This window comes from Manis pentadactyla, chromosome Y (assembly GCF_030020395.1).
Source record: "Manis pentadactyla isolate mManPen7 chromosome Y, mManPen7.hap1, whole genome shotgun sequence".
Taxonomy (NCBI): Eukaryota; Metazoa; Chordata; class Mammalia; order Pholidota; family Manidae; genus Manis; species Manis pentadactyla.
The window spans coordinates 4,005,092-4,032,427 of NC_080039.1; the positions used below are offsets into that span (position 1 = coordinate 4,005,092).

Genomic DNA, 27,336 nt, shown 5'->3' on the forward strand with positions numbered 1-27,336 from the left:
CACTGCCGCTCGTTCTCCGAAACAGCAGGAGAAACGGGCGCTTAGGGAACCGAAGGAGCTCTCAGCTGCCGGGCTGCCGGAACCTTGCAAACAGTTCCGGGTACTTCCGCAACCCCACCCCCCCCGGACCTAGGCCGTCCCCCAGAGGAACAGGATGTGTGTATCGGCATAAAGAGGCCGGTGGAGCAGCGGATCCGTCCATCGTTCCGGTTAGTGAGGCTGCTCACGTCTAAACTGCACAGGAGACCTCGTTCTTTCTTCTGCCTCTGGTTGACCTCCCTGAGGAGGGATGGTTGATTCCAGAACACGTTTCACTGAGCATCGGTATGAACAACAAAGCCAGTGTAATACATATATCTGTCACATGTGTATGTGTGTTGGAGTGTATATATAGGCTTACCTCGTTTTATTTCACTTTGAAGATAATGCGTTTTTACAAATTGAAGTTTTATGGCAACCTTACATAGTTTCTTCAACAGCATTTACTCACAGTGTGTCTCTGTGTCAGGTTTTAGTAATGCTTGTAACGTTTCAATCTTTTTCGTTATTATTATATTAGTTATGATGATCTGTGATCAGTGATTATGACTCTCTGAAAGCTCAGATGATGGTTGGCATTTTTTAGCAATAAAGTAATTTTAATTAAGTCTGTACATTGTATTTTTATACATAAATTTCATTGCAGGCTTAACAGTAGAGTGTAGTGTGAACAACGTTTATGTGCACTGGGAAACCAAAACATTCATTTGATTCACTCTACTGAGATACTTTATTGAATGGTCTGGAACTGAACTTAACAGTTATCTCTGAGGTATGTGTATACACACACACAATTTTTTCCTTTAGAATACCAACCAAACTAAATAGACTTTATGGAAATTGGCAGTGAGCTATGATGTCCGGGCCCCATATTGCCCAGTTAACTTACAGGGTACAAATTTTGGGTTAATAAATTGAGCTTGATACACTCCAGTTAAGTTCACAGCCCAGTGAAAAACTGAGTGTTTATCCTCCAAGACACTCATCTCCACCAGAGTGCCCCAGCAAAAGTAATTTGTAACCCCTTTCTTGTCCAGCCTCTTTAATTAGCTCCATCATAGGCTAGTTCAGCAGCAAACAGTTAATGGTGATTATTTTTATTCATTTCACATTGCTTTCAAATGAAAGAGCATTTGAACACTAGTGACTTTAATTTTTGAAGGCACAATGAGTTTGCTGGGAAATTCCAAACCCAGTCTACTAATAGCTAGATGGCCTCTGGGCCTTTCCTCCTAAGAGCTAACTTACCAGACCATGAAAACTAATACCATTGACTATTGGAAATCTCCTTTTATGGAGCTTAACAGAAATATGTATGAACAAATGTTAAATGGTACTATTTGATATCTTCATGTAAAAACGATTGAATATGAGGTGAGGACCAAGAACTGAAATGAATGAGCAAAGTAATGTGACTAGAGGAAATTTCTAAGAGAGTCTTCGATGGAAAGTGTACACCTAACTTTTGTGACACCACACGGTTCACATGCACACCAATTGCCTATAAAAGCCAATACTTCAACAGCGTTCACTCTACCTGCCCAATGGATAATGTGCACTAAAGTTCACACACTTTAGTTCAAAAAGGGAAAAGGCTACCCCTGCACTTCTGTTTGGCAAGATATTCTTCTTGCTCCATTTCCTCGAAGCAACTTGTGTTTCTTTTTTTTTTTTAAGTGCAAAACTGTAAAACTCCTAGATGATAACATGGAATAAAACGTATATGAAATTGGACACGGTAATGACTTTTGTTTTGGTATCATTAATCTCCAATCATATGAGAAACATTATGTTTACTAGACTCCCCCCATCACCAAGCTCCCACCACATAGCCCATTGCAGTCACTGTCCATCAGCCTAGCAAGATGTTGTACAGCCACTACTAGTCTTCTCTGTGTTGTACAGCACCCCCAACATTATACATGCTAATAATAATGCCCCCTTTCTTCCCCCGATTATACCTCCCTTCCTACCCCTCCTCCCGAGTCCCTTTCCCTTTGGTAACTGTTAGTCCATTCTTGAGTTCTGTGATTCTGCTGCTGTTTTGCTCCTTAAGATTTTGCTTTGTTCTTATACTGCACATATGAGTGAAATCATTTGATACTTGTCTTTCTCCACCTGGCTTATTTCAGTGAGTATAATACCCTCTAGCTCCATCCATGTTGTTGCAAATGGTAGGATGTGTTTTCTTCTTATGGCTAAATAATATTCCATTGTGTATATGTACCACATCTTCTTTACCCATTCATCTACTAATGTACACTTAGGTTGCTTCCTTTTCTTGGCTCTTATGAATAGTGCTGGGCTGCTGCATTCGTAGGGTAAATTCCTAGGATTGGAATTCCTGGGTCAAATGGTATTTCCACTTTGAGTTTTTTGAGGAACCTCCATACTGCTTTCCTCAATGGTTGAATTAATTTACATTCCCACAAGAAGGGTAGGAGTGTTCCCCATTTTCCACATCTTCGCCAACATTTGTTGTTGGCTGTCTTTTAGATGGTAGCCATCCTTACTGGTGTGAGGTGATATCTCAGGATTGTGGTATTAATTTGCATTTCTCTGATGACCAGCTAAGTGGAGGAACTTTTTGTGTGTCTGTTGGCCATCTGAATTTCTTCTTTGGAAAATCGTCTGTTCAGATCCTGCACCCATTTTTTAATTGGATTATTTGCTTTTTGTTTGTTGAGGTGGGTTAGCTCTTTATATATTTTGGATGTCAACCCGTTATTGGATATGTCATTTATGAATATGTATATATGAATATATACTGTAGGATGCCTTTTTGTCCTATTGATGGTGTTCTTTGCTGTACAGAAGCTTTTCAGTTTGATATAATACCACTTGTTCATTTTTACTTTTGTTTCCCTTGCCCAGGGAGATATGTTCATGAAGGGATCACTCCTGTCTATGTCCTAGAGATTTTTGCCTTTGTTTTTTTCAAGGAGTTTTATGGTTTCATAACTTACATTCAGGCCTTTGATCCAGTTTGAATTTCCTTTTGTGTATGGGGTTAGACAGTGATCCAGTTTCATTCTCTTACATGTAGCTGTCCAGTTTTGCCAACACCAGCTGTTGAAGAGGCTGTCATTTCCCCATTGTATGTCAGTGGCTCCTTTATTGTATATTATTTGACCATATATGTTTGGGTTAATATCTGGAGTCCCTATTGTGTTCCACTGGTCTACGGGTCTATTCTTGTGCAGTACCAGATTGTCTTGAGTACGGTGGCTTTGTAGTAGAGTTTGAAGTGGGGAAGCGAGATCCCCCCTGCTTTATTCTTCATTCTCAGGATTATTTGGCTATTCAGGGTCCTTTCTTGTTCCATATGAATTTTAGAACTAGTTATTCCAGTTCATTGAAGAATGTTGTTGGTATTTTGATAGTGTTTGCATTGAATCTGTAGAAGGCATTAGGCAGGATGACCATTTTGACAATATTAATTCTTCCTAGCCAAGAGCATGGAATGAATTTCCATTTGTTAGTGTCCTCCTTAATTTCTCTTAAAAGTGTCTTGCAGTTTTCAGGATATAGATGTCTTTCACTTCCTTGGTCAGGTTTGTTTTCAGGTATTTTATTCTTTTAAATCCAGTTGTTTATGGAATTGTGTTCCTGATTTCTCTTTCTGTTAGTTCATTGTTAGTGTATAGGAATGCCACAGATTTGTGTGTATTAATTTTGTATCCTGCAACTTTGCTGAGTTCAGATATTAGTTCTAGTAGTTTTGGAGAGGAGTCTTTAGGGTTTTTTATATACAATATCATGTCATCTGAAAACAGGGAGAGTTTGACTTCCTCTTTACCATAGTGGATGCCTTTTATTTTTTGTGTTGTCTGATTGCCACGGCCAGGGCCTCCAGTACTATGTTGAATAACAGTGGGGAGAGTGGGCATCCCTGTATTGTTCCTGATCTTAGCTGAAAAGCTTTAGCTTCTTGCCATTAAGCATGATGTTGGCTGTGGGCTTGTCATCTATGCCCTTTATTATGTTGACAACATACTTGCCCTGTATACTCATTTTATTGAGAGTTTTTATCATGAGTGGATATTGAATTTTGTCAAATGCTTTTTCAGCATCTATGGAGATGATCATGTGGTTGTTTGTCCTATTGTTAATGTGGTGGATGATGTTGCTGGATTTGCGAATGTTGCACCATCCTTGCATCCCTGGGATGAATTCCACTTGATCATGTTGGATGATTTTTTAATGTATTTTTGAATTCATTTTGATAATATTTTGTTAATTATTTTTGCATCTATGTCCATCAGGGTTACTGGCCTGTAATTTTCTTTTTTGATGGGGTCTTTGCCTGCTTTTGGTATTAGAGTGATGCTGGCTAAGAAACTTTTTTAACTAATTGGGTTTTAATACAGAATCCTTCCTGTTTTTACTCTGTTGTTTTGGGCTTGCTAGCTACATTACTTAAGTTGCAACAAATTATTTGTTTGGGGCTGGAGGAAGAAAAGCAGCACCTGGGTAAAATAAGTGGGGCCCCCTTAGGAGGCCAAAGCAAATGTCACATGGATTATCTTGCTTTTGTTTTTTTCCAGAGGCCCTCACCCTACTCTGTGTAAGCCCATGAATCCGGTCTCATTACCCCTCAGCAGCTGGAGACCATAGCTTCTTCTAGAGGAAAGGGGGCAACGATCACAATAGCTGCTTCATTCTGAGAAGGGGTGCAGTTAGGTCTCCACCAGTGGTCAGTCAAGAGGGCTTTGGAAAATGGGCACTTCCGTCCTGCATTCCATTTCCATCACTATTTGCAGTCTTATGGCTTCTTAGGCAAGACAGAACAGATCATGTTATTAGGTTTAGTAGCAACATCTGAAGTTGAATTTTCCATTCTGGAAGAACAGACTTGACAAGGAGTTTAAGAATGCATGGCTGAATATGAGAATTAGAAATAGGGAAGCTGTAATTGAACATCATAGCCAGTTATCTTGGGGAAACTAAAATACTCTAGATCTAGTCTATGTCCCAATGATTCATATTGGGACTCAGTATAAATAAGGCTGCTTTAGTGAAACAACTCTTTTCTCCAAAATTACCCTCAATTTTATTAGAAGTAACCAGATTAAGAAAATACTTAACACTTGACTTGATTATTTGCTTAAGTGTACAAGAAGAGCAATTGATTACAAATGCTCATTTAAATGTGCTATGCTGGAAATTTTGGTAAGGAATTTCAGGTTGGACTTTTAAAGGCCTCTCAGGGCCAGAGACACTTGCTATCAGGTCTTGCCTGCAGTACCTGTAGATTTTCATGAATTCCTCTCTTCTTGAGGTCCCCAAGACATTTTGAGGATCCTGCACCTGCCAGGAAGTGGCCTTACTTACTCACCTGGTAAGGCTGCTGGGAACCCTGTAAGCAAGGTACCAGGCCAGTTCTTCCGAGGAGCTTTGTTGGCTTTAGAACATCAACCTTAATTCCTTACAGCTGTGTGTTCATATCTGAGTTTGAGCATGTGTCTCTCAGGTGTGACATTCCAGTCAAAGCCTTTGTAATATAACCAGTGTTTTTAGTTGTTCTTGTTACAAGGAAAGTAGATTCTTATTCAGCTTATGCAAATAAACATACTGCCATAAAATAAAAAAATGTTCACCGAGAGTTTTTAAATTCTGGAGGGATTATGTATAAATACAATTGTTTCAATTTTGCTTCTAAAGGTATTTTCCTTTACTAAATTGTTGTCAGCTTAAAGAGAAAAAACTTACAACACTTTGACAGCAACATTTGAAATAAAGTCATAAAATTATTTTCCTTAGCTTACTTAATCTTATGTAACTAATACTTGCTCTGTTAGAGTCTCGTTCTTTACTAGTTTAGGAGTAATCAAACAGTGACAAGACTTACAAATGGAAATGCTTAAAATGCTGATGGACGCTTACTATAGGATGATTGACATATGAAATTTGGATATTTTTGTAACATAAAACATTCAGTAACAAAGTTTATCATCATTATCTTTGACAGTGCTTTCCAGGTAAATATATATCAGATAAGTAAGTCGATTTAGCCAAATATTTTCACCGATGTAGAGGAAAAATTCCTCTGACATGTTCCAGGGGCCCTCTGGAAAATATTGGTTAATTAGAGGTAAAAGCACCTTTTTTGAATTTGATTTTGGGAAGCTGGCAGAAAGTTTTTAAGGCACTTGCCTAAATAGTCTAAATAGAATAGTAAGTCACTATGAAATAATACTTATCTACTTAACCAGAATGACAATAAAATATTTTAAAAGCAAGTATAGAAGGCTACACAGTTGTTAGCAAACCTTAGCTTTTGGTCCTTTTAATAGTAGGGTCTAATTTTCTGAAATACTCAGACAACTCATTGAGACTTTAAGCATGGGAAACTGCTTTCATAAAGCACTTAGAAAGCTCTTTGCAATCTTTCAACATTAAGAGCAGACTAACAGTTTAAGAAAACTTTGTCTTTTTAACTGAGAACAAAATTCTAATTTTGCTTTGTACTTGATATCAAGACTCATTTGCTTTAGTTGCACACAGCATGACTATGTCAATTCTTCCACAAACTTTCTACAACTTTCTTTTCATATTCAGAGTTTTCCCCCTTAAAATAAACAGCTGGACTTTAGAACAGTTACCTTCTATTATCATCAACAAAATGAATTCCCATTCCTTACACCTTCTCTTATTAAAACACACATCTTTTCTAGCAAGCAGAGATGTTTTCTTTATTATTTTAAGTAGTTTTATTTAGAACTTAAAACCATAGGAACGTTAATTTTCAGTGAACACTGATAAGTGGCTATTGTAAACTATTACACTAGCATTCTTAGATTAACAAATTTATGGACACCTTTCATAATTTCTGGAAGTGTGTGCTTTATAGCAAAATCTCTAAGCATATAATATGTCTACTTAGCAATAGTTTAAGGTTTTTGATTACTACAAAGATTCTCAGGTGGTTTGTAGGTATACACACTGTAACACACAATTAAGATGTTCACTTGCTACACTTATTTCGTTTACTCATTTTTAACAACTATGCTAGATCACTCACAAAACTTTTATACCAAACACTAGACAAAGTCAATCCTAAACATTTTTTCTTAAAAGATTTAACAGGTAACATCAACTTAAATGACTTTAGGTAACCAGGCAGCTGATAACCATAAGTACATGTCCATTTCAGTTCAACTTAAATTAGCATTAATTCTTTATATTTTTATTGGAGTTTTCTGGAAGTTTTAGAATGCTCAATTTTCACAAGTGCTTGTCTTTAAGTCAATTTTTATTAATACCATCTGGAGGTAGAAAAATCTTTCATTTACACAATTAGACACACAAACATACAGATTGAGATGTAATGACTACAATTAGCAGTACTTTTCATAAAAACATTCAGACACATAAACTGATAAATATTTGAGTTACGAGTATCTAATTCCCTTCTTTTTAGCTTATTTGGTTAAAAGTATCAAAGTTTTCAAGAGTGCCCTCTAAGGGCAAGCAGTTTTTATAATTGGGTTAAGGTTTAGACAGCCCCAGATGAACAGGGTTGATGAAGGCTCTGTACTGATAAGAACTGTGTGTTTCCAGGGGGCAGAAAGGAAATGCAGGTACAATTCTAGCACCAGTTATTTAAAGCCAGGCTATATTGCAGAAGATAAATTTCTTTCATCTCAGGGAGTCTGGTTTAAAATTCAGAATTTTTTTAGTAAAAATCTATTCTACTTATTGAGTTCACAATTAACCTTAAATTTTTATAAAATTAGGCCTGTATTGTAGTTGTTCATGGGAATTTTGACTGTTTTCCTTCTTTGTGGCAAAATATATTTAGCTGCATAACCATATTATATTGCATACTTGTTTCAGGGACCAAGCCTCTCTAATCACAGAATTTGTATTGAGGCCAAGCTTGTGCACAGAAGATAAGACATTATTTCAGGGTCAAGGAATAAAATTTCACCCATTTCTTCTGAAGGTCATGCCAGAGACGTGTTATTTGCACTTCTGTTTATTATGGTATAGAGTAAAATGCCTCAGGAGAAATATGAAAGTTATTAAAATATCTCATGATCTAAAAAGAAACACAAATACCTTAACTATATAGATGTTAAAAAGAGAAGCAAACACCTCACAAGCAGCTGTAGAGGCTTACTTACATCTGCAGTTGAGAATTTTAATTATAAGTGTTTTAACTGAAGTGAAGGAAACCTTTAGACAAACCAAACAATTATGAACATTATAATGTGACTCATGCATATATTTCATCTTATACAAATAGAGATTTAATTTTCTACATTTATGGGAACAGTAAAGGCAACCATTCACCCACAGACACCACTTACAGCAATATGTGTAAAAATATTTTTAAGAATATAATCTTGGCCAAGGAGTTTTGGGTATACAAAATCATCCTATATATAAAGAGATTCAGGGTAGAACAAAGTAATTTGCTTCCTGGTCTCATTTTTTCCTGCTGGAATTATTACAGGCATTAAAAAGCTAACTTTAGAGATTTCGAGAAATTCTTAAGATCAGTATTTTTCTGGGGAAATTTTTCTAAGAAACCACACAAAAAGTAAAGGTAAATAAAAGAAAACAAAGAAGCAAAAACCCAGTCACACATTTGTGACATTTATTTTTCTCTTTGGGGAATACCTGCAGAGCTAGTAAATTAAATAGAATATGAACTTTTGGAAAATATTTGAATTACCCACCTACTGAAACTTAGTTTTAAAGGTAAGTGTAAACACAAATAACCAAGAAAAATATATGTTTATGTAACTGAAGGACATCAAAACCACTGACCCAGTCAAAGAAAAAATACGAAATGTTGATTTGAAAAACCTAAAACAAAAACAGAAGGATATGTATTACTATTTATTACTGGTAATAAACTTTAATTACATATTTCTTGCTTGATATAGTTTTTCATCATCAAGTGCTTTTAATTTTATATACCAAGACAGGCAGTTTTTTGGCATCAAGGAGTTTTAATTTTATCTGTAATGAATTCCCCATCTTCTAGGTTCAGTTTTGGGAAAATTCTCCTCAGACTTTGGTGTCTGTCTTGTCCAGGTGTACCTTATGTGAATTTAAAAATATTTGTCTCAAGATTTCTCCATAACCAAAAATGTCACAAACAGGTTTTGTGTGTACTGCTGTAACCCTCTACAAAAAGCTTTATGGGGTGGAGCCAAGATTGCGGCGTGAGTAGAGCAGCGGAAATCTCCCAAAACCACATAGATTTATGAAAATATAACAAAGACAACTCTTCCTAGAATAGAGACCAGAGGACACAGGACAACATCCAGACCACATCCACACCTGCGAGAACCCAGCGCCTCATGAAGGGGGTAAGATACAAGCCTTAGCCCGGTGGTACCCGAGATCCCCAACCCCCAACTACCGGCGGGAGAAGAGGAGATGGAGAAGGAAGGGGAGGGATCCCAGGACTGCTGAACACCCAGGTCCAGCCATTGACGCCAGAGCACAGACACAGTGCATGCGTGGGGTCCTGGATACTAGGGAAACAGGGCAGTACAACCTGTGAGTGGGTACCTGAGGATGGCACTCTGGGGACAAAGAAAAGTGAGTGCTTTTTGGAAGTCTTATAGGGACAGTGACCCAACAGCCGGAAGGAATCACCCTGGGACACTTAGTCCAGCAGCAGGGAATCTCGGTAACTCTGGGAACTCTAACCCTCTGGGCAGCAGGAAGCATTGAGGCACGTCACGGAGATAAAGAGCCTCCTGGCCGCTCCCCCTCCAACACGGCTCCACCATATCAGAGTAGCGGCCTGAAGCACGCCATGTCCACAGCAACAGGGGAGATAAATTCCATAGCAGCTGGGCAGGAATCAGAAACCCCGTCTCCACGCCACTGCCAGCATGAGCCACTAGAGGTCGCTGTTCTCCCAGTAGAGGAGGGCCACAAACCAACAAGAAGGGAAGTTCTTCCAGCCGTCACTCATGCCAGCTCTGCAAAATATCATTATCGCCATCAAAAGGCAAAATTTCAGGCAGACCAAGATAACAGAGTCAACACCTGAGAAGGAGACAGACCTAACCAGTCTTCCTGAAGAAGAATTCAAAATGAAAATCGTAAACATGCTGACGGATATGAAGAGAAATATACAAGAGCTAAGGGATGAAGTCTGGAGGGAGATCACAGATGTCTGGAAGGAGATTACAGAAGTGAAACAAACTCTGGAAGGACTTATAAGCAGGATGGATAAGATGCAAGAGGCTATTGATGGAATAGAAACCAGAGAACAGGAATGAATACAAGCTGACACACAGAGAGACAAAAGGATCTCCAGGAATGAAACAACATTAAGAGAAATGTGTGACCAATCCAAAAGGAACAATATCCGTATTATAGGGGAACCAGAAGAAGAAGGGAGAGAAAAAGAGATAGAAAGTGTCTTTGAAGAAATAATTGCTGAAAACTTCCCCAAACTGGGGGAGAAAATAATCAAATAGACCATGGAAATACACAGTACTCCCAACAGAAAAGACCCAAGGAGGACAATACCAAGACACATAATAATTAAAATGCCAAAGATCAAGGACAATGACAGAGATTTAAAAGCAGCTAGAGAGAAAAAGGTCACCTATAAAGGAAAACCCATCAGGCTATCGTCAGACTTCTCAACCGAAACCTTACAGGCCAGAAGAGAAAGGCATGATATATTTAATGCAATGAAACAGAAGGGCCTTGAACCAACAATACTGTATCCAGCACGGTTATCATTTAATTTGAAGGAGGGATTAAACAATTCCCAGAGAAGCAAAAGTTGAGGTAATTGGCCGCCCACAAACCACCTCTACAGGGTATTTTAGAGGGACTGTTATAGACGGGAGCACTCCTAAGACTAAACAGGTGTCACCAGAGAAAATAAAATCACAGCAAAGAAAGCAGACCAACCAAATAATAACTAAAGGCAAAAAATAAAATCAACTCCTCACTAACAGCAGTTAAAGGAAACACGAAAGAGCATAGAATAAAACAACCAACATATAAAGAATGGAGAAAGAGGAATAAGAAGAGAGAGAAGAAAAGAATCTGCAGACAGCGTATGTAACAGCTCAATAAGCAAGCTAAGTTAACCAGTAAGGTACTAAAGAGGCTAACCTTGAAAATTTGGTAACGACGAATCTAAATCCTGCAATGGCAATAAGAACATATCTTTCAATAGTCACCCTAAATGTAAATGGACTGAATGTACCAATCAAATCACAGAGTAATAGAATGGATAAAAAAGCAAGAGCCATCTATATAATGCTTACAAAAACTCACCTCAAACCGAAAGACATGCACAGACTAAAAGTCAAGGGACGTAAAAACATGTTTCAGGCAAACAACAGAGAGAAGAAAGCAGGGGTTGCACTACTAGTATAAGACAAAATAGACTTCAAAACAAAGAAAGTAACAAGAGATAAAGAAGGACATTACATAATAATAAAGGGCTCAGTCCAACAAGAGAATATAACCATTCTAAATATATATGCACCCAACACAGGACCACCAGCATATGTGAAACAAATACTAACAGAACAAAAGGGGGAAATAGAATGCAATGCATTCATTTTAGGACACTTCAACAATCCACTCACCCCAAAGGATAGATCCACTGGGCAGAAAATAAGTAAGGACAAGGAGGCACTGAGTAACACACTAGAACAGATAGACCTAATAGACAGCTATAGAACTCTACATGCAAAAGCAACAGGATATACATTATCCTCAAGTGCAGATGGAATATTCTCCAGAATAGACCACATACTAGCTCACAAAAAGAGCCTCAGTAAATTCCAAAATATTAAAATTCTACAAACCAACTTTTCAGACAACAAAGGTATAAAACTAGAAATAAATTCTACAATGAAAACAAAAAGGCTCACAAACACATGGAGGCTTAACAACATGCTCCTAAATAATCAATGAATTATCGAACAAATTAAAATAGAGATCAAGGAATATATGGAAACAAATGACAACAACAACACAAAGCCCCAACTTCTGTGGGGCGCAGCAAAAGCAGTATTAAGAGGAAAGTATATAGTGATCCAGGCATATGTCAAGAAGGAAGAACAATCCCAAATGAATAGTCTAACATCACAATTATCGAAACTGGAATAAGAAGAACAAATGAGGGCTAAAGTCAGCAGGAGGGATATAATAAAGATCAGAGAAAAAAATAAACAAAATTGAGAAGAATAAAACAATAGAAAAAATGACTGAAACCGAGAGCTGGTTCTTTGAGAAAATAAAGAAAATAGATTAAGCCTCTAGCTAAACTTATTAAAACAAAAATAGAATCAATACACATCAACAGAATCAGAAAAGAGAACGGAAAAATCACAACAGACTCCACAGAAATGCAAAGAATTATTAAAGACTACTATGAAAACGTATATGCTAAAAAGCTGGAAAACCTAGAATAAATGGACAACTTCGAAGAAAAATACAACCTTCCAAGACTAACCAAGGAAGAAACCCAAAAGGTAAACCAATTATGAGCAAAGAAATTGAGACGGTAATCAAAAAACAACCCAAGATCAAAACGCCGGGGCCAGATGGAATTTTATCAGACATACAGAAAAGACATAATACCCATTCTCTTTAAAGTTTTACAAAAAATAGAAGAGGAGGGAATACGCCCAAACTCATTCTATGAAGCCAATGTCACCCTAATACCAAAATCATGCAGAGACCCCACCAAAAAAGAAAATTACAGACCAGTATCCCTGATGAATGTAGATGCAAAAATACCCAAAATACTAGCAAACAGAATTCAAAAATATATCAAAAGGATCATACACCATGTCCAAGAGGAATTCATCCGAGGGAAGCAAGAATGGTACAACATTCGAAAATCCATCAACATCATCCACCACATCAACAAAAAGGACAAAAACCACATGATCATCTCCATAGGTGCTGAAAAAGCATTAAACAAAATTCAACATCTATTCATGATAAAAACTCTCAGCAAAGTGGGTATAGAGGGCAAGTACCTAAACATAATAAAGGCCATATAAGGTAAACCCACCGCTGACATCATACTGAACAGCAAAAAGGTGAAAAACTTTCCTCTGAGATCGGGAAGAAGACAGGTATGCCCACTCTCCCCACTGTTATTTAACATAGTACTGGGGGTCCTAATCACAGCAATCAGACAAAACAAAGAAATACAAGGAATCCAGATTGGTAAAGGAGAAGTTAAACTGTCACTATTTGCTGATGACATGATATTGTACATACAAAACCCTAAAGACTCCACTGCAAAACTACTAGAACTGATATCTGAACACAGCAAAGTTGCAGGACACAAAATTAACACACAGAAATCTGTGGCTTTCCTATACACTAACAATGAACCAATAGAAAGAGAAAACAGGAAAACAATTCCATTCACAATTGCATCAATAAGAGTAAAATACCTTGGAATAAACCTAAACACAAAAGTGAAAGACCTATACCCTGAAAACTACAAGTCACCCTTAAGAATAAATTAAAGGGGACACTAACAAATGGAATTTCATCCCATGCTCGAGGCTAGGAAGAATTAATATCATCAAAATGGCCATCCTACCCAAAGCAATATACACATTTCATGCAATCCCTACAAAATTATCAGCAACATTCCTCAACGAACTGGAACAAATAGTTCAAAAATTCATATGGAAACACCAAAGACCCCGAATAGTCAAAGCAATCCTGAGAAAGAAGAATAAAGTGGGGAGGGATCTCACTCCCCAACTTCAAGCTCTAATACAAAGCCATAGAAAACAAGACAATTTGGTACTGGCACAGGAACAGAGCCACAGACCAGTGGAACAGATTAGAGACTCCAGACATTAACCCAAACATATATGGTCAATTAATATTTGATAAAGGAGCCATGGACATGCAATGGGGAAATGACAGTCTCTTCATCAGATGGTGCTGGCAGAACTGGACAGCTACATGTAAGAGAATTAAACTGGACCATTATCTAACCCCATACACAAAAGTAAATTTGAAATGGATCAAAGACCTGAATGTAAGTTATGAAAACATAAAACTCTTAGAAAAAAACATAGGCAAAAATCTCTTAGACATAAACATGAGTGACCTCTTCTTGAACATATCTCCCCGGGCAAGGAAAACAAAAGCAAAAATGACCAAGTTGGCCTATATTAAGCTGAAAAGATTCTGCACAGCAAAAGACACCATCAATAGAACAAAAAGGTACCCTACAGTATGGGAGAATATATTTGTAAATGACACATCCGATAAAGGTATGACATCCAAAATTTATAAAGAGCTCACACACCTCAACAAACAAAAAGTAAATAATCGAATTTTAAAAAGGGCAGAGGAACTGAACAGACAGTTCTCCAAAAAAGAAATTCAGAAGGCCAACAGACACATGAAAAGATACTCCACATCGCTAATTATCAGAGAAATGCAAATTAAACCACAATGAGGTATCACCTTACATGAGTAAGAATGCATACCATCCAAAAGACAAACAACAACAAATCTTGGCGAGGTTGTGGAGAAAGGGGAACCCTCCTACTGCTGGTGGGAATGTAAATTAGTTCAACCGTTGTGGAAAGCAGTATGGAGGTTCCTCAAAATGCTCAAAATAGACTTACCATTTGACCCAGGAATTCCACTCCTAGGAATTTACCCTAAGTATGCAGCACTCAAGATTGAAAAAGACAGATACACCCCTATGTTTATCGCAGCACTGTTTACAATAGCCAAGAATTGGAAGCAACCTAAGTGTCCATCAGTAGATGAATGAATAAAGAATATGTGGTACATATGCACAATGGAATATTATTCAGCCATAACAAGAAAACAAATCCTACCATTTGCAACAACTTGGATGGAGCTAAAGGGTATTATGCTCAGTGAAATAAGTCATGTGGAGAAAGAGAAATACCATTTGATTTTACTCATCTGTGCAGTATAAGAACAAAGGAAATGTGAAGGAACAAAACAGCAGCAGAATCACAGAACCCAAGAATGGTCAAACAGGTACCAAAGGGAAAGGGACTGGGGAGGACGGTTGGGTAGGGAGGGATAAGCGGGGTGGAAGAAGAAAGGGGTTATTATAATTAGCAGGCATAAAGGGGGGTGTTGGAGAAAGGGGAGGGCTGTACAACACAGAGAAGACAAGTAGTGAATCTACAACATTTTGCTATGCTGATGGACAGTGACTGTAATGGGGTTCATGGGGGGGACCTGGTATAGTGGAGAACATAGTAAACATAATATTCTTCATGTGATTGTAGGTTAATGATAGCAAAAAGAAAAGAAAAAGAAAAGAAAAAGAGAAAGAAAAAGGGGATTACTCCCTGATAGGATAAAACTAACTGCAAATCAACGACTAATATATGCTTTACAAATCCTTAATTTTGATCATTTAAAGGGTGTCAGATGATCAGCTATGGAAGTACATTTTTCTGATAATATTCCTTTCTCTAAAAAAAAAGCAGTTCCTGTGTGACAATCTCCAATAAGTTCTTCACAATGGTATAAAGGTCATATCAACGTGTGGGCAAAAGGTTTGTTTGTGTTTATACAGAGGATCAAAGCCTAATTTGGCTACCCAGAAAACGAATTAAGATACGATACAAAGAAGAACTTCCAACCTCAGCATCCTCTGGAAGAGTCATTCCAGAAGACGATCATCAAAAACCTCAACAAAGATCCTGGTGCTGTTGCACTTGGAGCTGCATTCATCCCACTGGTTCCTACTTGCCATTGGAATGAAGAAGGAGATATCTAAGCTGGCCTATGCATACAGTAAAACAACAAATTTGACTGGATCTCAGTCAAATCTGTTGGACCTCAACCAAGAATTAGGAGATGTGCAAGTTGCAACGCTCCAAAATCGTGCAACTATAGACAATCTACTGTTCAAAGAACATATGGGATGTGAACAGTTCCCAGGAATGTGTTGTTTTAATTTGTCTGATTTTTCTCAAACTATTCAAATTCAGTTAGACAGTATCCATCATATCATTGATAAGTTTTCACAAATGCCTAGGGTGCCTAATTGGTTTTCTTGGTTTCACTGAATATGGCTGGTAATTGTAGGTCTTCTTTTGTTATGTAGCTGTATTCCTATTATGTTAATGTGTGTACACAGTTTAATTAGTAGTTTAAAACCTATACATGCTTATGTTACTCTACAAGAAGATATGTCAAAGAAATCATCAATCTTCCCATATTTTCTTCCATCTGCTGCTTCTATAGCTTTTATTCTTCCTTCCTAATTACAACCCTTTAGTAGAATTCGTGCCTCATATAGAAAATTACCGAGTATCATTAATTCTTCCAAGTGGTAAAGATACCTCAAGACAGGTGCTGGGCATAAAAGCCACAGGGCATAAATCTGCAAAGAAGTAAAAAGCTAACTTTTTTAAAGAATATTGCTTCTCTCTCACTTACCTACTTTACATTTCCCTGTACGGCCCGGAAGATGACTGGTTAGCCAGAGATGGGTAAGATTCCTCAAGGGAGGAACAACCTAAGACAGGCACAGTCACAGGGGGGCCATCAGGTGAGAAAATGGGGATCAACAGAGGTGAGGCTTAGAACCTCACCCCCCCCTGTTTTGAGAGAAATCTTCTTCATCCGTGGATGTTTTGTTGCCCTTGTCTAGCTTGGAATGATACTTAGTCTATAGGCACAGACCTGATCATCTACATTTGCCCTCTTACAGCACTAAATTATGTTTTCTACCTTTATCTTGCAGCTACCTACCACTTCAGAATTTTATTAAAAAAAATAATAATAATAATAATAGTGGAGAAATGCTGGATTCACATATAAATCAAGTATAAAAATCAAACGAATAATCATATCTGACCTGATTGTTTATAGTTCATGATGCGTGATCAAACCAACCGAAAGTTTCTGTGATGACTGCCCCTTGCACTGTTCACCATGTAAGAACTTATTCACCGTGTAAGAATTTGTTCACCATGTAAGAACTTGTTCGTTATGCTTCAGAAGATTGGAGACTGACGAAAATTAGGCTTGGGGTTGATTAATGATTGTGCTTTGAGTCCCCTATACAGAATGTTATTGTTGTTAACAACCATTTTATCAATAAATATAAGAGATGCCCTCTCAAAAAAAAAAAAATCTTTACACCCGTCGGTCTCCTCAGAAACTTAAGTGTGGATCAGCAGCTTCGTTTTCGCCGACCTACTAGGACTTACATCAGGCAGGTGGTGAAAATCATTCTAAGTCTTTATTAAGTATCAGTTCTTTCTCCCGATATCATCAACTATTGCCAAGAGAGGAAGGATTTTTGTATTAAACCAATAAATTATAATATTTTTACTTTCCCTCTTACCAGTGACAGAACTGCCTTTTGGCCGTTAAGAGCCTGATAGAAATGCCCCTTCAGCTCGTTTCTCGTCCTAGGCTATTCTCATTGGTCGGTAAAATTTGATTGGCATAAGATAGACCCAATTATGGCCAAGTTGGGTTTAACATCTTCCCAATCTGGAAAAATCGTTATCTCACTAATTGCAGATAAGTGACTGCACAAAATACGGGAGATTAAATTTGTACTTTAAACAGTGGGTTGATCACTATGGAAGAACTTGTTCGTTATGCTTCAGAAGATTGGAGACTGTTGAGAATTAGGCTTGGGGTTGATTAATGATTGTGCATTGAGTCCCCTATACAGAATTTTATTGTTATTAACAAGCATTTGATCAATAAATATGAGAGATGCCCCCTCAAAAAAAGAGATAAAAATATGCATTATCTGAGATTCAAATTTAGTTAGCACTTTATATTGTTATTCACTCTATGTGGCAATACTGTTTTGCACAGAGCCTGTCTTTATGAAAATTTATTCTTTATTTTAGTTTCCTAATGCTTCACTACTGAGTATAAATAATTTCAGCATATATAAATCAGAAAAAAGGGCCTTGCTCTCTTAAGTGTGGGTTTACCTGCTATCATAATTACCTTTCCCTCTACCTCCTTGTCAACCTGGAAATTACTTTTGTTCACAATCAAGAATAAAAAAGAAGAGAGATAAAGGGTGAAGTGGCTCTAAACCTTGTATTGAAATCACCTTCATTAAATATAGAGAATAGAAAAATAATGTCTCTGAAGCTGTTTTAAACACACTGAGAGATTTTATTTTCATTTCTGAAAACAAAGACCTTAAGGAGAGTAAAAGAGATGCAAGACAAAGCCCTCTATTTTGGGGGGAATGGATCCTAAGGCCAAATTACAGGACAAAATTCACCCAGAGTCAAGCAAATACTAAAGGCAAATAAATTTGAATTTTATTATTATTCCACTAATTATAAAAGAGGAGACATATTCCATTTGTATATTTTAAAATAATTTATCAACCTGACCCATCTATTTTCTGCATTTGCTTTTATATAGAAAAATTTTAGAGACAGACTAGTGATCCCATATATGTGGATCTTAAAGCTGTAGAGGATGCAAAGGCAATTGAGTCACTTTTACAGATTCAGGAAGCTAAGGTTTAGGTTAATTGATATAACCTAGGTCATGACACTAATAGAATGAGGCCTGAGCCAGAAGAACAAACCAGGTGCTCTTTTTAGTATAGAATTTTTATCTTGAAAACTAACAGGTGTGCCTAAGTTGGCTCACTGTAGATGTTACTAAGTAGCATTGCCAAAGACTGGCTTGGGGCATTCTCCTCATCTCACCAGCCTTCCATTGTTGTTCCAAAGAAATAATCTCAATAGAAATAGTTTGCCCTCCAAAGGCAGTTTGAAGAAAACTTCCTTAGTCCCCTTCCTGTCAGAGTGTTTCAAACCTACCTAAGCACATCCTACATAGAAATTCCTTCACGGCTCATTACCTTACCTAGATATTTTGTTTTATCTCCCACCAAATCTAACCCAGACATGTCCAAGTTACAGTTAGTCACAACTCTGTAGTAAATTTTGAACTTGAAGGAACTGAACACAGATATATTGAAAACACCCTGTGATTAATGCAAAATCCAGTTGCCAAGTTCATGCTCATTTTAATATTTTGGAACTTGGAATGTATTGGGATAGAGAAGATGATAAGTGAACACCACAAAGTCAGAAAGAATTTCAAAATGAAAGGAGGATCCACAGAGGACCATTGCATAACCATTTCCTTTAACCATAGGTAAAAGACTCAAAATTATATATGTTTTAATTTTATTCTGTAATAGTTAGATATGTAAGTTAACTACTAAGTATATTTTATACATTTTTTTGTTCCTGGGGCATGGGGCTCATACATTATTTTACAATTATATTGGGATTTTATATATACAACAAGCAAAAGAATCACATCAGTCATTTTAAAATAAATTTCACTACTGAAAGGACACAACTGACAATTACACTGATGATTCTGATGGAAATAATGGTCAGACCAGTAAAGCAGCACCCAATACAGAACAGTGTGTGAGTGAAGTATATGTTACACCTTTTAATTCACTGTATTTTATATATCTGCTCAAGTATATTTTCAGAAATTTGAAATCATAACTCACAAACATAAAATGAACGTTAGTCAAAAATTGTATTTAATACAGTAGCTAATGATAGGACAAGTAATAAAATCAGACTGGTTCAAAGGAGAACTTAAATGAAAGACAGTTGGTAGAAATACTGACATAAATTTGTCAATATGTATAAAATGGGTTTATATCTTGTAAAACAATGAAATGTAGTATGTTGGCTTAATTTTTCCTTCTGAGTGGCAATCAAATGTACATTTACTGGACATAATCCACTTGCATAGCTTAGATAAAAAGTCATCTGTATTTCTACCAGTTTTCAACTTCATAAAGCACATAATTCTACCTCTACAAAATAGGAAATAACCTAGTGAATATAAAATTATCAAATTTTAAATTCATCCTTTTTTCAATTTTTTAGTTGAAATATAGGTAATATGCTATATTTAATGGTTTTATACATAAAACATAGCTTTTCAACAGTTAGACTTCATTATCAAATCCTCACCATGTTAAGTGTAGTTACCATTTGTGAACATACAAAAAAATCACACTTTACTGACTATATTCCCTATTCTGTACTTTCATTCCTGTGACTAACTTATTTTACGATTTGAAGTTTGCATCTCTTTGTACCCTTCACCTATTTCATCCACCACCCCACCCATTTCGCTATGACAACCACCAGTCTTGTTTTCCGTGTATACGAATCTATTTCTGTAAAACTTTATTCTTTATTGTTTTTTAGGGGACATGATAATCTTCTCTGTATCCTTCCAATTTAGTATATGTGCTGCCGAAGCAAGCACTATTTCTGTAAAACTTTTAAATAAAATAATGCCCAGATGAATTGCTAGGTAGTGCATAGGACACCGGGAATTTATCCTGTCCAGTTTTAATTATAGGACAATTTCTTAAACACTTCACTTGCTTAAATTTTATTAGTCTATTATATATCTGATTATAATAATTCATTATAAATGTATCTTATATCTCTGTTAATGATTTGATAATACTGTTAATTGCTATGGAGTGAATGTTTGTGTCCCCTCAAAATTCTTGTGGAAGCCCAATGTAATGGCATTTAGAAGTGGGAACTTCATTAGACATTTAAGATTAGCTGATATCATAATGATAGAACCCCCACAATGGGATTAGAGGCCTTACAAGAAGAGAAAAAGACCAGAATCCACTGTCTCTCCATAATGTGAGGATATAGCAAGAAGACAGTCTTTAAAGCAGGAAGAGGTTTCTTAACAGATAGTGAATCTATTGACACCTTGATTGCTGATTTTCCAGCCTCCAGAATTGTGAGAAATAAATATTTGTCCTTTAAGCCACCTAGTCTATGTTAATTTGTTGTTGCAGCTCCAGCAGATGAAAAAAAATTCAGCTCAAAGAATGCCTAAACAATAAACATTATTTTTTTTATTTTTGAAATATTTGTATCCATATTACATAAATATTTACTTTTTTCTTAGGGGTAAAGAGATGCTTTGGAAATGGACTCATCTGTTTTGTTAGCTATATTTCACATAGAAATAAACTGTAAAGAAATGAACAAATATTCAGTTAAGTTGGTGAACAAAAGCAAACAGCCCCCTTGTCTTCATTCCATATTGCTGGTCCTCTCACTAGTGTGGCTTTTCCCTTTGGTGTACTTTGTTTAAGATGATGTCTTAGTAGATTTTTCTGCTTAGCTGTAGACTGTGACAAGACCTCACCTGGGCCATACTGTAGTAATATGGCATACATATAGCACAGAGTTAACCATCCTATACACTGTGGCTGAAAATTGCTAGCTGTTATATATTTCAAATGTGAAGTTGTCAGTATTGGTCTGGTCCATCAGTTGCCATAACTTCCAATAAAATGGCCTCTATAAAAGATCCCCACTTTAAAAGAACACATCAAAAATGGAACTATACTTTTGGAAATAAGATATTATGATAATGTGACTTTTTTTTCATCTTTCAGCTACCTTTTTAAAAAATTTTTACTTTGTCATCACTAATCTACAGTTACATGAAGAATATCATGTTTACTAGGTTCCCTCTTCATCAGGTCCCCCCACACACACACCATTACAGTCACTGTCCTTCAGCATAGTAAAATGCTATAGAATCACTACTTGTCTTCACTGTGTTGCACAGCTCCCCATTCTCCCCCTACATGCTAATTGTACATGCTAATCATAATACCCCCTTTCTTTTTCCACATCCTTCTCCCTCCCTTCCCACCCATCCTCTCTAGTCCCTTTCCCTTTGGTAACTGTTAGTTCACTCTTGCATTCTGTGAGACGGCTGCTGTTTTGTTCCTTCAGTTTTTCTTTAATCTTATACTCCACATATGAGTGAATCATTTGATACTTGTCTTTCTCTGCCTGGCTTATTTCACTGACCATAATACCCTCTTGTTCCATCCATACTGTTGCAAATGTTATGATTTGTTTACATCTTATGGATGAATAATATTCCATTGTGTATATGTACCACATATTCTTTATCCATTCATCTACTGATAGACACTTAAGTTGCTGCCATTTCCTGGCTATTGTAAATAGTGCTGCGATAAACATAGGGGTGCATCTATCTTTTTCAAACTTGAGTGCTGCATTCTTAGGGTAAGTTCCTAGAAGTGGAATTCCTGGGTCAAATGGTATGTCTATTTTGAGCTTTCTGAGGAACCTCCACACTGCTTTCCACAATAGTTGAACTAATTTACATTCCCACCAGCAGTGTAGGAGGGTTCCCCTTTCTCCACATCCTTGCAAACATTTGTTGTTGTTTGTCTTTTGGATGGTGGCGATCCTTACTGGTGTGAGGTGATATATTACTGTGGTTTTAATTTGCATTTCTCTGATGACTAGCAATGTGGAGCATCTTTTCATGTGTCTGCTGGCCATCTGAATTTCTTCGCTGGAAAACTGTTCAGCTCCTCTGCCCATTTTTTATTGGATTATTTGCTTTTTGTTTGTTGAGGTGCATGAGCTCTTTATATATTTTGGATGTCAACCCTTCATCGGATCTGTCATTTAGGAATGTATTCTCCCATACTGTAGGGTACCGTTTTGTTCTTTTGATGGTGTCCTTTGCTGTACAGAAGAATTTCAGCTTGATTTAGCCCCACTTGGCTACTTTATGCTTTTGTTTCCCTTGCCTGGGGAGATATGTTCGTGAAGAAATCGCTAATGTTTATGTCCAAGAGATTTTTGCCTATGTTTTTTTCTAGGAATTTTATGTTTTCATCACTTACATTCAGGTCTTTGATCCATTTCAAATTTACTTTTGTGTATGGGGTAGAACAGTGATCCAGTTTCATTCTCTTACATGTAGCTGTCCAGTTTTGTCAGCACCATCTGTTGAAGAGACAGTCATTTCCCCCATTGTATGTCCATGGCTCCTTTATTCTATATTAATTGACCATATATGTTTGGTGTAATGTCTGGAGTCTCTATTCTGTTACACTGGTCTGTGCCAATGTTCTTGTGCCAGTACAAATTGTCTTAATTACTGTGACTTTGTAGTAGAGCTTGAAATTGAGGAGCAAATTCCCCCCCCCCCCACTTTATTCTTCCTTCTCAGGCTTGCTTTAGCTATTCGGGTTCTTTGGTGTTTCCATATGAATTTTTGAACTATTTGTTCCAGTTTGTTGAAGAATGTTGCTGGTAATTTGATACGGACTGCATCAAATCTGTATTGCTTTTGCAGGATGGCCATTTTGACGATATTAATTCTTCCTAGCCAAGAGCATGGGGAGAGTTTCCCTTTGTTAGTGTCGTATTTAATTTCCCTTAAGAGCATCTTATAGTTTTCAGGGTATTGATCTTTCACTTCCTTGGTTAGGTTTATTCCTAGGTATTTTATTCTTTTTGATGCAATTGAGAATGGAATTGTTTTCCTGATTTCTCTTTCTATTGGTTCATTGTTAGTGTATAGGAAAGCCAAAGATTTCTGTGTGTTAATTTTGTATCCTGCAACTTTGCTGTATTGCGATATCAGTTCTAGTAGTTTTGGAGTGGAGTCTTTAGGGTTTTTTATGTACAGTATCATGTCATCTGTGAATAGTGACAATTTAACTCCCACTTTACCAATCTGGACTCCTTGTATTTCTTTGTTTTGTCTAATTGACATGGCTAGGACCTCCAGTACTATGTTGAATAACAGTGGGGAGATTGGGCATCTCTGTCTTTTTCCTGAACACAGAGGGAAAGATTTCAGCTTCTCACTGTTCAGTATGATGTTGGTTGTGGGTTAATCATATATGGCCTTTATTATGTTGAGTAACTTGCCCTGTTACATTCTGCTTAGAGTTGATATAATGAATGGATGTTGAATTTAGTTGAATGATTTTTCTGCATCTATGGAGATGATCCTGTAGATTTTGTCTTTCTTTTTGTTTATGTGATGGATGATGTTGATGGATCTTCGAATGTTGTACCATCCTTGCATCCCTGGGGTGAATCCCACTTGGTCATGATGTATGATCTTTTTGATGTACTTTTGTTCTCAGTTTGCTAATATTTTGCTGAGTAATTTTGCATCTATATTCATCAGGGATATTGGTCTGTAATTTTCTTTTCTGGTGGGGTCTTTGCCTGGTTTTGTTATTAGAGTAATGTTGGCTCATAGAAGGAATTTGAGAGTAGGCCCTCCTCTTCTGTTTTTTGGAAAACTCTAAGGAGAATGGGTATTATGTCTTCTTTGTATGTCTGATAAAATTCTGAGGTAAATCCATCTGGTCCAGGTTTTTTCTTTCCTGGGTAGTTTTTTGTTTACTGCTCCAATTTCTTTGCTGGTATTTTGTTTGTTTAGATTTAGTGTTTCTTCCTTGGAAGGTCTTGGAAGGTTTTGATTTTCTAAGAAGTTGTCCATTTTTTCCAGGTTTTCCAACTTCTTAGCATATAGGTTTTCATAGTATTCTCTAATAATTATTTATATTTCTATTGGGTTCATTGTGATTTTTCTTTCTCATTTTTGATTCTGTTTATGTGTATTGATTCTCTTTTTCTCTTAGTAAGTTTGGCTAGAGGCTTATCTATTTTGTTGATATTCTCAAATAACCAGTTATTGGTTTCATTGATTTTTTATATTGTTTATTCTTCTCAATTTTGTTTATCTCTTCTCTGATCTTTATTGTGTCCCTCTTTCTGCTGACTTTTAGCCTCATTTGTTCTTCTTTTTTCAATTTTGATAATTGTTACATTAGACTAGACACTTAGAATTTTTTTCCTTCTTTAAATATGCCTGGATTGCTATATACTTTTCTCTTAAGACTGCTTTCGCTGCATCCCACACAAATTGGGGCTTTGTGTTGTTTTTGTCATTTGTTTCCATATATTGATTTATCTCTATTTTGACCTGGTGGTTGATCCATTGATTTTATTGGAGCACGTTGTTAAGGCTCCATGTGTTTGCGGGCCTTTTTACATTCTTTGTACAATTTATTTCTAGTTCTTTGCCTTTGTGGTCTGAAAAGTTGGTTGGTAGAATTTCAATCTTTTTGAATTTACTGAGGCTCTTTTTGTAGCCCAGTATGTGGTCTATTCTGGAGAATGTTCCATGTGCACTTGAGAATAATGTGTATCCTGTTGCTTTTGGATGTAGAGTTCTATAGATGTCTTTAGGTCCATCTGTTCTAGTGTGTTGTTCAGTGCCTCTGTGTCCTTACTTATTTTGTGTCTGGTAGATCTGTCCTTTGGAGTGAGTGGTGTGTTAAAGTCTCCCAAAATGATTGCACTGAATTCTATTTCCTCCTTTAATTATGTTAATAATTGTTTCACATATATTGGTGCTCCTCTATTGGGTGCATATATGTTTATAATGGTTATATCCTCTTGTTGGACTGAACCCATTATCATTATGTATGGTCATTCTTTATCTCTTTTGCTTTCATTGTTTTGAAGTCTGTTTTGTCTGCAAATACTAGTACTGCAACACCTGCTTTTTTTCCTCGTTGTTTGCATGAAATATCTTTTTCCATTCCTTGACTTTTATTCTGCACATGTCTTTGAGTTTGAGGTCGGTCTCTTGTAAGTGGCATATAGATGGGTCTTGCTTTTCATCCATTCTTTTACTCTGTGTCTTGTGATTGGTACGTTCAGTCCATTTCATTTAGGGAAATTATTAAAAGATATGTACTTATTGCCATTGCAGGCTTTAGATTCGCGTTTACCAAATGTTCAATGTTATCTTCATTTGCCGTGTTTAGCAGTCCTGGGCTCCCTCTCCCTTCACGCCCTGACTCCTCCCCTCCCACTGGGAGCTGGGGTGAGGGTCCTCGGGTCCTGCTGGCCTTTGGATTGTATCTTACCCCTTTCACCAGACACGGGGTTCTCACAGGTGTGGATGTAGTCTGACTGTTGTCCTGTGTCTTCTGGTCTCTCTTTTAGGGATAGTTGTATTTGTTGTATTTTTGAAAATATATATGTTTTTGGGAGGAGATTCCACTGTCCTACTCATGCCGCCTTCTTGGCACTGCCTCCCTTTTGCCTTTATTTAGTATCTAGTTGGTCTGCTCTCTTTGCTTTGGTTTTATTTTCTCTGGTTGCATCTGTTTAGCATTAGGAGTGCTCCCATTTAGAGCAGTCCCTCTAAAATTCCCTGTAGAGGTGATTTGTGGGAGGCAAATTCCCTCAACTTTTGCTTGTCTGGGAATTGTTTAATCCCTCCTTCATATTTAAATGATAATCGTGCTGGACACAGTGTTCTTTGTTCAAGGCCCTTCTGTTTCATTGCATTAAATATATAATGCCATTCTCTTCTGACCTGAAGGTTTCTGTTGAGAAAGCTGCTGATAACCTGATGGGTTTTCCTTTGTAGGTGACGTTTTTCCTCTCTGTAGGTGCCTTTAAAACTCTGTCCTTGTCTTTGATCTTTGCAATTTTAATTATTATGTGTCTTGGTGTTGTCCTGCTTGGGTCCCTTCTGTTGGGAGTTCTGTGTAATTCTGTGGTCTGAATGATAATTTCCTCCCCCAATTTGGGGAAGTTTTCAGCAATTATTTCTTCAAAGACACTTTCTATCCCTTTTTCTCTATCTTCTTCTTCTGGTACCCCTATAATGTGAATACTTTTCTGTGTGGATTGATTACACTGTTCTCTGAATAGTGATTCATTCCTGGATATCCTTTGATCTGTATCTGCATCAGCTTGTATGCATTCCTTTTCTTTCGCTTCTATTCCATCAATGGTATCTTGCTTCTAATTCCATTCTGCTTATAGATCCTTCCAGAGGTTTTTTCATTTCTGTAATCTCCTTCCAGACGTCATCCCTTAGCTCTTGTGTATTTCTCTACAGCTCCAACAGCATGGTTATGACCTTTATTTCAAATTCTTTTTCAGGGATATTGGTTAGGTATATCTGCCCAGATTGCTTCTCAGGAGAGGATGTCTGGGTTAGTCGCGTCTGTATCAAATGCTTCTGCCTTTTCATGGCGATAGAGATAGTTGTGGGGAACTGGCGCATGTGTTGGCTGGGAGAACATCCCTTCTTGCTAGTTGTGTCCTTCTTTTCCTGGGAGAACAGTGACCCCTATTGGCTTTTGCTGGGCAGCTGCATGCAGACAGTCTTTCTAAATCTTGCCCAGCTGTTGTGAAAGAAGCTCTTCCCTGCTGCCTCAGTCTGCTTCTCCTGTATTGTGGAGTGCAATCAGAGGGGAAACAGATGGGAGGCTGCTCGGGCCTCTGAGCTGCACTGATGGGCACCCAGAGTTCCCTGGGATTCCCAGCTGCTAGGCTAAGTGTCCCAGGATGTTTCCGTCCACCTGTGGCTTCCCTGTTCCTTTAAGTCTTTCAAAAAGCACTTGCTTTTCTT

At 37.2% G+C, this 27,336-nt stretch overlaps 1 non-coding gene across 1 annotated transcript; it reads right to left on the reverse strand.

The window, feature by feature from the left end:
* Positions 1-20,224: 20,224 nt before the first annotated feature.
* Positions 20,225-20,331, reverse strand: LOC130682231 (U6 spliceosomal RNA). The gene has a single exon (XR_008995448.1). It is a non-coding gene; the product is annotated as a U6 spliceosomal RNA (small nuclear RNA).
* Positions 20,332-27,336: the final 7,005 nt, after the last annotated feature.